Consider the following 12,593-nt stretch of genomic DNA (forward strand, 5'->3'; position numbering starts at 1 on the left):
TTCTAAAAACATAATTCCGCTTTGACATTATGGGGTATTGTGTGTAGGCCAGTGACACAACATCTCAATTTAATCCATTTTAAATTCAGGCTGTAACACCAAAYAAATGGAAACAGTCAAGGGGTGTGAATTCTTCTTTCTGAAGGCACTGTATATGAGAAGCATATAAATGGTAAAATACAGATATATTTTATTTAACKAAATGCAGCAGAAAGTTCTCATACAGCAAAGACTCCTTCCATCCGTTTACGCAGAAACTGAAAATAATTATAAAAAAAGACATCTTCTAATCTAGCCTATGGTAGCATTTCAAATAAGATTCATCGTTTCAGATCCACTGTTTCAGCTTTCTTTAAATACAATACAGTATATGATATTATTTAGTTTACTTTTGTGGTTCAAAAAGCTCACWAATGCAGAATATGTGTCGMGACGGAATTCAATCGTAAKGTTTTAGACTTCAGCATGATTGAATTCCGGTCTCAGGTCAACTTATCAGTTAAGTCTCTGGGTTAGACGTTAGCGTTTCGGGTAAGGGGTCTAGGGTATGGGACTGAAATAAGGTTTCATAGACAGGTTGAGGTTAGGATGAGGGTCGAGGTTAGGATGTGGATCAGGGTTAGAGGTCAGGGTCAGAGGTTACAGGTCAGGGGTTAAGGCGTCCGCATGCTTCCAGAACAGTTCGGAACAGTTTGTACATATATTATGACAACATTTTGCGATGTTTTTGTTTGTTTTGGACTTCCGCAAGGGTTTTTTCAACTGTTCAGGAACACTTCATTTTTTCACGAGGCAAGCCGGAGTCGGTAGCCGGAGTCGGTAGCCGGAGTCGGTACCTGGAGTCGGTAGCCGGAGTCGGTAGCCGGAGTCGGTACCTGGAGTCAGTAGCTGAAGTCTACGCCCCCCCGTCGGAATTGTTCAATGAAGTGCCTGTTGTCATTCAACTCGAGACGACTCGTTCTGATGCAGATTTTTTCACTTGAGAAATACTGCACCAAACATCTTAGTTAGATGTCAAATTGCGCGACCTAGATCTCCTACAAACAGTACTATTGTCGCTTTTTTTTTCCAACAAAGGTCTTTTAAGGGATTATGCGAGCACACTCATTCGAACTAAAGCATGCTGACGCCTTTAGTCTAAGGACAAAGGTAAGGGACCATGACAGAGAGACATGACAGGACAGACCCAGTTCCATGTCCAAGTACAAGTCTCGGATCAGAGAAGAGGGTGGGCATAGATATAATCAGGGTTAGGATTAGGGTCAGGGTTAAGATGTCAGAAGTAAGCGTAAAATAACATCTTGTCCATAGGACCTATACATTTATAATCAACTCAAAATAAAGCCTTAAATAACATATTTTGATGCGATAAAACAGTAAAAKCTTTAAATCTTACAATCTTTTCTCKATCATGTTTACAAGTTATTTACATATTTGAACAGACTGCTGGTTGGTAGATGTGACCTTTGGACTGTTGAACTTGTTATTGTTGAACCCTTCAGAGGTCTTTGACCTAAAGGCCAGGAATAGAGTCTGAATCTTTCCCCATCCGTCTGTTGTTCACTCTGTCTGTCTGTTCCTATCCCTTCCACCACATCTTGGCCAGGCTGAGACAGAGCTGCAGGGAACGTTGATCCTCTGAGGATTTCATTGCAATGAAAAAATTCTACATTCAACTTCACTGGTTCTTCAAGTTGTTCCCGAGTGGTTCAGTCAGTAGTCTGATCTGATCTGCACACCACAGAAGCCCCACTCCAGAGCAAGTCACACGGCAACACAGACCATTTTGATGCGCGCTTATAGACAAGCAATGTTTCCATGATGTATGGACCATATTGGCAGCCCATTTGGATGTTCTCATTTATAATGTTCCATTTTACTGATGCACATTACTTCCTCTCCCAGAGTTCATCACTTCTCTCCCTCAGTGTTCTACACAGCAACACGGCAGACTGGATCGTCATCTTAGTTGACTAGAAACTGTCCTGCTCCATCTCTGTCTTGTGGTTATACGCGTGGTGGAGTGTGTGTGTGTGTTGGGTTGTGTGCGTGTGCGTATGGGGCAAGTGTGTGTTACTGTAAGGACTAAAGCCCTGCATGGGCTGCTCCCCACAACAGATCAGGGTCATGGGAGCATGGGTTCGGGTGAGAAGCCAGGTCATGGGCAGAGACCTGGGAGTCATCAGGGCACAATGCGTCAGGGAGAGTCTCAGGTCAGGTGTAGCTGGTGGGACAGGTCAGTCGCAGGGTGTTCCAGAGTGTTGTAGATGTCCTGTGTGGTCCAGGGTGTCAAGAGCTCCAGCGTGTGGTGTATGTGTGGTGTCGGTTATTCTCCAGGGTGTTGTGTGGCTGCAGGCCTCAGCTTCCAGCTGCTTCAGAAGCCCTCCCCCTGCAGCTGGTGTGTGATGTCAGCATTGATGATATCATGGCGTGGAGGTGGGCGTGGCGTGCTCGCATGTTCCATCTGCGCTTGTCTATCTTGTAGAGCAGAGCAGCTAAGGCCAGGATGTTGAGGATAGAGGAGTGCAGGCTCCCACTGCGATGGTAAGCATCAGCTCATGGATAGTCCTCCATGACGGGTTGGGGGACCTGGAGCCTTCTCCCCTGCCAGTGCGGAGCTGGGCGTGCGGGGGCGTTGGGTGCCCAACTGTAGTCATGATGTGCATCCTGTACTGGCGGCGTGCTGCCAGCCCAGGCCTTTAAGTAACAGCGCTTGGTGTAGGAGTGGAGGGTTGTGTGTCCTGGGAGGGGCTGTGGGTTCAGAGGACACGTACTGCACAACCGTTGATGTTGTGGAGGTGGGTACCAGCTGTAGCCAGGAAGCTGTCTGGTCGGCCTGTGAGAACTTTTTTGTTTCAGACATCATCAATCATAAAAGAAAAAATATATTTCACAAGAATCTGACCGAAATATAACCAATAACACAAGATAACATCATCATAATTAGAAATTGCTAGTTATGTATAACATTAAACAGTAGAAGTGGAAAGTGGCAAGTGCTGCTGCATGATAAGTGCTAAACAGCTGCCAAATGTGTCATTATACATATTTAACATAGCTATATGGAAGCAGCAGAGATACTGTTTGCCTTTGAGCAGGCAGAACTATCTAGCCTGTAGTTGGTCCTGTGATATGTGATCTAGCCTGTAGTGTCCTGTTAGTCTTGATATCTGATCGTCCTGGTATGTTCGTAGTGTCTGTGATATATCTTGATCTTACCTGTAGTGGTCTGTGATTATCTGATCTACCTGTAGTGGTCTGTGATTGATCTGATCTACTGTAGTGGTCTGTGATGATCTGATTCTACCAATGTAGTGGTCTGGATTATCTTGATCTAATATAGTCTGTGATATGGATCTACCTGTAGTGGTCTGTGATTATCTGATCTACCTGTAGTGGTCTGTGATATCTGATCTACCTGTAGTGGTCTGTGATCTGATCTACCTGTAGTGGTCTGTGATTATCTGATCTATATGTAATGGTCTGTAGTGGTCAGTGATGATCTGATCTACCTGTAGTGGTCTGTAATGGTCTGTGATGATCTGATCTACCTGTAGTGGTCTGTGATGATCTGATCTACCTGTAGTGGTCTGTGTGGTCCCGTGTGGCTCAGTTGGTAGAGCATGGCGCTTGCAACGCCAGGGTTGTGGGTTCATTCCCCACGGGGGGACCAGGAATGAATATGCATGAACTCCAATTGTAAGTCGCTCTGGATAAGAGCGTCAGCTAAATGACTTAAATGTAATGTAAATGTCTGTTTATCTGATCTATATGTAGTGGTCTGTAGTGTCAGTGATGATCTATCTACCTGTAGTGGTCTGTAATGGTCTGTGATAATTTGATCTACCTGTAGTGGTCTGTAATGGTCTGTGATTATTGTATCTACCTGTAGTGGTCTGTAATGGTCTGTGATTATCGTATCTACCTGTAGTGGTCTCTGACGCGTGGCTTCAGGCCGATGTGCAGGTAAAGCTGTTCCTTGGGGGTATACTTGGCCCAGGCCACCTCCTCAAAGCGGTTGGGTTTGGTGTGGATGAACTTGGTGTCCTGGGGCACTGGCTGGTTAGGATTTCTGAGACATAGAAGAAAAACACAGTCAGGAAAAGTTATCTTAAAGGTTAATCATGGTTACTTTACCATTCATTAGAGGAAAGTAAGAGATGTTTCTTAGCAAAAGAGTTATACAAGACATTTATCTCACCCTGTCTTGGCGAAGTTGGTCCAGTATGTCATGACCACGGCGCTGAGCATCACGTCGTTTTTAGAGAAGTTACAGTTGAAGAGGTCCGTGGGTCCGATCAGCGGCAGACCGAACACATACGGCACCTCATCTCCGTGGGCGGAGTCAGCCCAGGCGGGCGACACGTCACTCTGACAGTGGTGGTAGAAGGAGTAGAAGTATGTTGGCGATCCATACTGGGCGTGGAGGTCTGCTGTGGCCACCGCCGGCGCCACCCACTGGTGATCAGTGAACAGAGCGACTAGCGTCTTCCGCCGGGTTTCAGGGTTCTCCCGGTCGGCCCAGTCTGTGTACATGAACTTGATGCTCTCTCTCAACGTGTCCTACCGCAAGGATAAAAAATACCTTGTCAATAAAGCACATGGGAGCATAGATGGATTGCAGTATGCAGAGTCTATTTTTACTTTTTGCTGAACATATTCTTTGCCCACCAGCAACTGCATAGAAGCACTGAATGTGGATAGACATTTTCCTGCAGCCTACCTTCCCCTCCGGGTAGCCATAGAGACTGTCCACGAAGTCTGACACGGCAAAGTCAAAATCGTCGCCGGAGACGCCATCCTCACCATTGACCATCCCGTCAACGAACTTAAGCCCCTCCCCCTGGTTCACACCCAGCATGATGTCATAGTTGAGGAACTCCCCCTGTGTGTGAAGAACAGGGTTGTCAATAACAATATTATGCAATATTATGCGCAACAGAACATTGTACTGTCTACACTTGGTTTGTTGTTTATATTAAAAAACAGAGCTCAGAGCGACAAGACCAAGGGTCCCCGACCGATCATCGCAAAATTTGAACACTACCAACAAAAGGAGCTGATCAAAAGCAGTGGAAGGGCCAAATTCGGTCTCAATGACCAATTTCCAAGGGAGATAAACAAACATCGTAAGAGACTGTATCCGGTACAAAGACAACAAAGGGAGGATGGTAGGCGTGCCTTTATCATTGTGGACAAAGTCTTTATAGATGAACAGCTATTCCGAGACAGCTCCATAACACCGTGGCTGTACTAAATTCTTCAGGGACTTCAGGTTACGAAAAAAAAGAAGGTATGGAAACTGTAAAAATATCAGAACATTATGAAGTGGATATGAACACACACGTACTCAACTACATGCTTGCTTACACATACGGACTTATACATACACACACACACCTGATCTCGCTCTCTTCTCTCACTCTCTCTTTCTCTCTTTTCTCTTCTCTTCTCTCTCTCTATTGTCGAGAACTGTTTTATAATTTAATGTGTTTGTTACGGCTGTCGTCTTCCTCCTCTTCCTCGGACGAGGAGAGGAGAGAAGGATCGGTGGACCAATACGCAGCGAGGTAATTAGACATAAATGATATTTATTGAAACACGAAGACGAAATACGAAAACACTTGGAAATTACAAAATAACAAACACGACGTAGACAGACCTGAACATGGAACTTACATAACTACACGCAGAACTCACGAACAGGAACAGACTACATCAAACGAACGAACAGCCAAGACAGTCCCGTGTGGTGCACATACACAGACACGAAAGACACAGGAGACAATCACCCACAAACAAACATTGAGAACAACCTACCTTAATATGACTCTCAATCAGAGGAAATGCCAAACACCTGCCTCTAATTGAGAGCCATACCAGGCAACCCTTTAACCCAACATAGAAACACAACACATAGAAATGCCCACCCCGCTCACGCCCTGACCAATAAACACATACAAAACAAGAGAAAACAGGTCAGGAACGTGACAGTGTTCATTGTTTGTCTATCTTTTTTTATGTATTTGTCTACAAGTTTATATATGTTTACAACAAGCAAGGGGAAGATATCAGAATAGGGGCATTGGGGAATAATAACATATTGTACGGAATACATTTGTACTGTAATGAAGCCGTCTAGAGTAATGCAAGGTCTCTTTCATGATTATGTGAAACGTCAATTGCTATGGAAATGTTGGGATGTGTTTTTCAATTATGTTAAAGGTAATTATGATGCAACTATGATGGTGATACGATATGGATTACAATTATCATCATGAATATTAAGGCTCTACGCACTACATGTTACACACATAGACACTCAACCATGCAAATTGGCAGAGTTATTATTTATTTGGACATCACACATTATAGTCTTACACTTGTACAGACATCGTACACACTCTCACTATATCACATCCAATATCATACACATCAACCTACTCAGATTTGCTACACACATAATATCTTGTCACAATTTTCTAACATCTGTGGCATTGGCTCACAGGCAAACAGGCAAGGGAATAAAACAAATATTGCTAGAACCTATTTCTTGAATTCTAAATATCAGACATTTGAAAGTTCTAGTTTTGACCTTCATAATACCTCTGATGGCAGTAACTTTACAAGCACTAATTATGGTCAATTTAGCCTGAGAATAGTATCTAGTTATGGTAAGGGGTGAAATAAGTATAGCCAGTTATAATTGTAACGGTTTAGCAGATTATAAAAAAAGAAGATAAGTCTTTCCATGGCTATAAGAAAAGGAATATAACATATACTGTTTACAGGAAACTCACTCTACATCCTTAGATGAAGTTGCGTGGAAAAAGGAATGGGGTGGTGAAATAATTGTCTGTCATGGACAAAGGAACTCAAAAGGTGTGATGATATTAATTAACAAAAATTTCGATCTGAATGTGCAAATAGTCAGGAATGATTCGCAAGTGGACGAAAGTGGACGAAAAAGAGATTTGGCTCATTAATCTATATGGTCCAAAACATTTATACCAATTTATTGAACTTACAGGCAACAAATGATCTAATCATTATGGTAGGAGACTATAACACAGTGTTAAGTACCTCAATGGACCGTAAAGGTAATCACTCTACAAACTATCATCACCGTGCCTTTAAGGAAATCASAAATATTATGGACACATTAGAAATAGTGGATATTTGGAGACTAAAAAACCCKGACCTAGTGAGATATACATGGAGGAGACTTAATCAAGCTCGTCGTCTTGACTACCTTTTTGTCTCTTTCTCTCTTGCATCAAAGGTTAAAAAAGTTTTAATAGGAGACAGAATGCAATCGGATCATCATCTAATTAGCATTCACATATTGGAAATTTAATCAAAGTGTACTGGAGAACAACTTATTTTTAACTAAGACAAAATCATTTATAACTGAATTTTTCCAGTATAATATAGGTTCAGCAAATCCCCTTAATTTTTTGGGATACCTTTAAATGTACCTTCAGGGTTCATTCAATTCAATATTCATCAATAATTTWAAAAAAGCAGTTTCTGGCTAAAGAGACAAGACTAACAAGGGAAATCCATGAACTAATAGTACAGGTAGACAGCAATAAAAACGATACTACAGAGATACAAAATAAGTTTGAGGAAAAATAAAAAGAACTTGAGGAACTTTTTCAAGAACGATCTAATGTAATCTATTACAAAAATAAAGCAAACTGGATGGAATATGGACAAAATTGGACAAAATTCTTCCTGAATCTCCAATACAGGAACGCTAACAAAAAGAATTTGCAGAAACTCGTTACTGAATACGTAGTCATCTATGATTCTCCGAATGATATGTTAATATGTTATGTTGTTATATATGTTATAAAGAGGAAGCTAATTATTTTAGGCAGATGTTCTCTTTTCCYTCTCATCCTTTCCCACTGAATGAAGATTATGGTAAGGAATTCTTTCCAAATAATATAAAAAATGGAAAATTAACAAATGTACAGAAAGATCAGTGCGAAGGCCAAATGACAGAGAAATTACTTTTTGAAGCTAAAAAAACTTCTCTAGGGTAGGGGGCACTATTTTCACCTCCGAATGAAAAGCGTGCCCAAAGTAAAATGCCTGCTACTCAGGCCCAGAGGCTAGGATATGCATATAGAATATAGAAAACACTCTAAAGTTTACAAAACTTAAAATAATGTCTGTGAGTATAACATAATTGATTTGCCAGGCGAAAACCTGAGAAAAATCCATCCAGGAAGTAGGATTTTTTGTTGTTGTAGTTTTCTATTCAATGCCATTACAGTATCCATTGACTTAGGACTCAAATTGCAGTTRCTATGCCTTCCACTAGATGTCAACKGTCGTTAGAAATTGTTTCAGGCTTGTATTCTGAAAAATGAGGGAGTAGGACCAGTCTGAATGACTGGACCCTAAATTGTCACAGAGCTATTTCATGCGCAATCCCGAGAGCACGCCTTTCTTGTTTACCTTTTATATTGATGACGTTATTGTCCGGTGGAATATGATATATTATTTAGGCTAAAAACAACCTGAGGATTGAATATAAACATCGTTTGACATGTTTCTATGAACTTTACGGATACAATTTGGATTTTTTTGTCTGCCTGTTGTGACTGCATTTGAGCCTGTGGATTACTGAAGAAAACGCGCGAACAAAACMGAGGTTTTTGGATATAAAGAGAGACTTTATCGAACAAAACAAACATTTATTGAGTAAATGAATGTCTTCTGAGTGCAACCATATGAAGATCATCAAAGGTAAGTGATTAATTTTATCTCTATTTCTGACTTGTGTAACTCTTCTACTTGGCTGGTTACTGTTTGTAATGATTTGTCTGCTGGGCGATGTTCTCAAATAATTGCATGGTATGCTTTCGCCGTAAAGCCTTTTTGAAATCTGACACCATGGTTGGATTCACAAGAAGTTAATCTTTAAACCTATGTATAACACTTGTATGTTTTCTGAATTTTTATAATCAGTATTTCTATTTTTGAATTTGGCACTCTGCAATTTKACTGGATATTGGTCAGGTGGGACGCTACCGTCCCACGTACCCTAGAGAGGTTAAATCCTTTCAGTCTGGAAAAACCCCAGGGCTTGATGGCATACCGGTAGAGGTATATCAAGTATTTTTTGATATACTAAAAGCTCCATTGTTAGATTGTTTTAACTACTCCTATAGAAATGGTAGTCTGTCAGGTACTCAGCAGGAAGGTCTGATTTCTCTATTATTAAAACAAGATGGCAGATATAAAGACCCAGTCTATCTAAAAAAAACTGGAGGCCCCTTACACTTCAATGTTGTAATGCAAAAATACTAGCAAAATGCATAGCACTCAGAATTAAAAACGTTTTTACCAGGTATTGTTCATCCTGATCAGACAGGTTTTTTACATGGACGATACATTGGAGATATTATACGACAACTACTAGAAATAATAGAACATCATGAAACATATAAGAAGCCAGGAATGGTATTTATAGCGGATTTTGAAAAGACATTTGATAAAGTAGGACTGGATTTTATTTTTAACGGCTTTTGAGTTTTGAATTGTCAAGAGGAGTTAAACAAGGGTGTCCGCTGTCACCATATCTATTCGCTATGGCCATCGAAATGCTAGCTATTAAAAGCAGATCCAATAGCATCATGAGAAGATTAGAAATCCAAGGCTTAAAAACAAAGGTGTCCATGTATGCTGATGACTCAAGTTTTATATTAAGTCCACAAGCTAGATCCCTGCAATGTCTCATTGAAGATCTAGTTAACTTTTCTGTACTCTCTGGACTAAAACCTAATTATGACAAGTGTGCAATATTACGTATTGGATCCTTAAAAAATACTCACTTTTACATTACCCTGCAGTTTACCTATAAAACGGCCTGATGGTGAAGTAGACATACTTGGTATTCATATCACAAAATGTATAAATAAGCTCTCCACAATGAATTTCAATAGAAAACTTGTAAAAATAGACAAGCTCCTGCAACCATGGAGAGGTAAATACCTGTCTATTTATGGAAAAATTTCCCTGATTAACTCCTTAGTCATATCTCAGTTTACTCACTTACTTATGGTGCTGCCTACTCCTGATGATTCGTTTTTCAAATCATATGAGCAAAAAATATTTTGCTTTATCTGGGATGCTAAACCAGATAAAATAAAATCTGTTTGTGCAGATTGCCATGTCTCATTTTTGATTAATTGAAAATGATACTTTTTTCAACGTATCTCTCTTTTTCAAACAATCATTGCAGAGCTGGCTACAATTTCAATTTCATCCCCCTGAAAAGATAGAACAAATATTACAACAAATATTATGGCTGAACTCAAATGTGCTGGTTGATAAAATACCTGTATTTATGGGAAAGATGTTTGAAAAGGGTATTTTGTTCTTAAATTATATTGTAAATTGGAATGGTAGAGTTATGTCCTTCATGGAGTTATCAGAATTGTACGGAAAGGTCTGCTCAATCCAAGAGTACAACCAATTGATTACAGCATTGCCCCKAAAATGGAGGAGGCGGGTGGCTGGTCTGTCTGTCCAGGGAACTGGTCTGTCTGTCCAATATAAAGGATCAAAACTGGCAGAAGAATAAAAATAGCATAAATAGGAAAGTATACCAGTTTCATTTGAGGACCAGGATGTTGACAACTGTGCAATACAGATTGCAAAATAGTTGGGAAGAGATTTTTGATGTCCCGATTCCATGGTACAGGGTGTATGAGTTGATGTGTAAAACAACGCAAGATTCAAGACTTCGTGTTTTTCAGCTAAAATTATTATATAGAATTCTTGCCACCAACAAAATGTTGAATATTATATTTGGGGCATAAAATCATCGAAGCTCTGCAGATTTTGTTGTGAGGATACAGAATCAATAGACCATTTATTTTGGTATTGCCCTCAGGTAGACTGTTTCTGGGCTCAGGTTCAGGAATGGCTGAAAATGCATAGCATTGATCTAAAATTGACCCTAGAAATAGTACTATTAGGAGATCTGGAGAGACCGGGTCAGTCAATTACTAATATACTAATACTCGTAGTAAAATGATTTATCTTCAACTCGCAATCTGTGGATTCTATTCGATTAGATTAGTGGATTCTATTTGATAGATTGAAATTGTACGTTAAACATCACAGCATAGTTGAAAGATATGTGTTGTGTAGAAACCCGAAGTGGGTGGCCAGCAGAGATAGATGGGATGGGCTGAGGGAAGCTGAGGGTTGGTATGTGGAATTGGAGACAAGTGGGAGTGGAGTTGCTGTGTGAGAGATAGAATGATGGTCAAAGATAAAAGTAAAAAGGCTGATGCCGTGCAGGTGTGTGTACACATGCATATACACACACTCTCATTCAAATAAACACATACAAGAACACACACATACATGTAATAGTACCAGACATGCACACAAACATATACAGTTGGCATTGCTGTTATGATTTTAGTTGTCCTTGATGTCCTTTGTTTTAATTGTAATTTTTTTAATTTTTTGTATTGCTGTTTGCTGTTTTCTTCAGTCTTTTCCTTTTTTCTCTTTAGTTCATTCTCTTAGTTGTTGGTGCACTGGGGGGTTCTTGGGGGTGGGAAATGGAATTAACTGTATTTTTTATTTGGGGAACTGTGGGGGGATCATGGAGGGTTCCGGTTCATGTTTTTTGGCCTGGTGGTAGATCGGTCAACATGCCCTTGAGCAGGGCATTGACCCTGGATGCTTCTGTGTGTCACTCTGAATGGGAATCTGTTGGATGACTGGTATGATGTAGTTGTTGAGCGGCTTCACTGCAAGTATATTGTATGTTTCGAAATGTTTCGATATTCAATAAAAAAAATAAAAAWAWATATATATATAATGCATCCTTAACCATCATCTCAGAACCCAAAATGAAATCTTGCCAAAACGAAGAAACCATATAACTTGTAATACATGTATAATGTACACTGAGTAGTATACAAAACATTACAAACACCTTCTCTTTAAAACACACAGACTGACCAGGTGAATCCAGGTGACAGCTATGATCCCTTATTGATGTCACTTAAATCCACTTCAATCAGTGTAGATGTGTATGAGTGCCATTCAAAGGGGGAATGGGCAAGACAAAATATTTAAGTGCCTTTGAACAGGGTATGGTAGTAGGTGCCAGGTGCACTGGTTTGTGTCAAGAACTGCAACTCACAGTTTCCTGTGTGTATCAAGATGCAACTCAGTATTAGGAAGGTGTTCTTAATGTTTGGTAGACACAGTGTATATAAACCATAGAGTGTTTAATATTTTCTCACCTGCTCCATGAGTATCTGGGGGTCGTCAGGGATGACATCACCGTCGATGACAGGTCCGAAGGCGGTGTGGTATTTAGCTGGGGTGATGTTCTCTTCCAGCAGCTCCTGGTAGGTCTTCCCCTGCAGGCAGGCGATCAGCTCTGATGAGTCCTCCAGGCTGCAGTCCACTTTGTCCCCCAGCAGCCTTGCATACTTCCCTGGCTGGTAGTTGACCGCCCAGCTGGACAGGGCTGTCCCACTCTGGATGATCGCCTTCTGGAACAGATCTGATACACAGCATGCTGACAGAGGTTAGAGGTCAGAGGT

The sequence above is a fragment of the Salvelinus sp. IW2-2015 genome, linkage group LG36 (genome assembly GCF_002910315.2).
Source record: "Salvelinus sp. IW2-2015 linkage group LG36, ASM291031v2, whole genome shotgun sequence".
Taxonomy (NCBI): Eukaryota; Metazoa; Chordata; class Actinopteri; order Salmoniformes; family Salmonidae; genus Salvelinus; species Salvelinus sp. IW2-2015.